Source organism: Eptatretus burgeri, chromosome 13 (genome assembly GCF_056783735.1).
Source record: "Eptatretus burgeri isolate ZD-2024b chromosome 13, Ebu_testis_v1, whole genome shotgun sequence".
NCBI classification, from domain to species: Eukaryota; Metazoa; Chordata; class Myxini; order Myxiniformes; family Myxinidae; genus Eptatretus; species Eptatretus burgeri.
The window spans coordinates 66,506,756-66,509,461 of NC_140973.1; positions in this window are offsets into that span (position 1 = coordinate 66,506,756).

Sequence of the window (2,706 nt, forward strand, 5' to 3'; positions counted from 1 at the left end):
AACTACAATAACATGTACAAACTAAATATACAGATAAAGTATACTTTTACATGAACGACAAGAACATGTACAAAGTAAATGTACAGATAAAGTATACTTTTACATGAACTACAATAAAATGTACAAACTAAATATACAGATAAAGTATACTTTTACGTGAATGACAAAAACATGTACAAAGTAAATTCTTCACATGAACTACAATAACATGTATAAACTAAATATACAGATAAGGTATACTATGACATGAACGACAAGAACATGTACAAACTAAATAAATAGATAAAGTATACTTTTACGTGAACTACAAAAACATGTACAATCTAAATATACAGATAAAGTATACTTTTACATGAACTACAAGGAACATGTTCAAACTAAATATACAGATAAAGTATAATTTTACGTGAACTACACGAACATGTACAAACTAAATATACAGATAAAGTATACAATGACATGAACGACAAGAACATGTACAAAGAAAATGTACAGATAAAGTACACTTTTACATGAACTACAATAACATGTATAAACGAAATATAGACAAGATATACTATGACATGAACGACAAGAACATGTACAAACTAAATAAACAGATAAAGTATAGTTTTACATGAACTACAAAAACATGTACAAACTAAATATACAGATAAAGTATACTTTTACATGAACAACAAGGAACATGTTCAAACTAAATATACAGATAAAGTATACTTTTACATGAACTCCAATAACATGTATAAACTAAATATACAGAGAAAGTATACCTTTACATGAACTACAATAACATGTACAAACTAAATATACAGATAAAGTATGCTTTTACATGAACTACAAGGAACATGTTCAAACTAAATATACAGATTAAGTATACTTTTACGTGAACTACACGAACGTGTCTAAACTAAATGTACAAATAAAGTATACTTTTTCATGAACTACAATAACATGTACAAACTAAATATACAGATAAAGTATACTTTTACATGAACGACAAGAACATGTACAAAGTAAATGTACAGATAAAGTATACTTTTACATGAACTACAATAAAATGTACAAACTAAATATACAGATAAAGTATACTTTTACATGAATGACAAAAACATGTACAAAGTAAATGTACAGATAAAGTATTCTTCACATGAACTACAATAACATGTATAAACTAAATATACAGATAAAGCATACTTTTACATGAACTACAATAAAATGTACAAACAAAATATACAGATAAGGTATACTTTTACATGAACTACAATCACGTACAAACTAAATATACAGATAAAGTATACTTTTACATGAACTACAATAACATGTATAAACTAAATATGCAGATAAAGTATACTATGACATGAACGACAAGAACATGTACAGATAAAGTATACTTTTACATGAACTCCAATAACATGTATAAACTAAATATACAGATAAAGTATACTTTTGCATGAATTCCAATAACATGTATAAACTAAATATACAGATAAAGTATACTTTTACACGAACTACAAGTGCATGTACAAATTAAATGTAGAGATAAAGTATACTTTTATAGGAACTACAAGTATATGAACAAACCGAATATTATGCAGACGGTGGGAACCCCAAACAAGCCAATAGGAGTAATAATATAAAACACAATGTTCATCACACAGGATTCCTCATGGTATCCCACAATTTGTTTTTAGCAAGGCGATTTTATCCAAGATAATGATGATTCATGGAATTCCTCTGCAGTGACAAACAGGATATCATGGCCGTGACGTCACCATCCGGCCAGCTGCCTTGGATCAGAACTGAATAACGGTGTGAATGTTCGAGGGTGCCTCTTTAATAGTGCACACCGTTACATTATACACACCTTGAACAGCAAATGATGAAGACACAAAGAGGTGATGTATGTACTGTACGTATTCTAAAAATGCATTATTCATTAACATTGCCATCAAAATATATCTCTGTATGGTCTCCAATCGATGGCTCGCCTTTCAAAGACCCTCGTGGAATCGATGCAATGGTTATATTATAGTCCTTGAGGAATGTTCATGGTAATGAGCAAATACCTGGAGGTTATAGTTCTGCCAGGGTGATAACTTGGCATGGTATTGATAAATAATGCATTCTTATATTGTCCCTTGTCCCCGCTGTTTGTGTCCCCAAACCCCCACTCTCTTTCCACTGTTTTTTTTTTGTTCTGTGACGTCCTAATCCGTTTTGTGACGTTCTGATCCATTCTGTATCCTCGTTCCTCCACGAGCCTCGACACTGTACATAAAAAGGAAAACGTCAGAGATGGAATGATCCCTTTTCAGACAGGACAGCCGGCTTAATTCCCCACTCCTTTTACAGTGTGTACAATGCCTGACTGTATCTCGATGCGGTATGTCATAATGAGTGATCATTTTTGTTACAAAGAACCGCTTTGCCCATTCCCAGCGTGTGCGGATAGCGTGGTGGTGGTGGTGGTGGTGCTGGTGGTGGTGGTTACTGTTTTAAAAATCATTGGGTTTGCCCTGTTCGGTTCCCACCTGTCATGGACCGGACGGGCGATGCAACAACAACGTTCGAAGGAAGACGATGTCGTGACGGGAAGTCGATAACGAAAGGGAGGGGTGGCACATGCGAGGAGGGGCCTCGGGGAGGGTGAGGGTCTGCGGGATGTAATACGGAGGGGGTATCTGATGTGAGGGAGGAAGAGGGGGA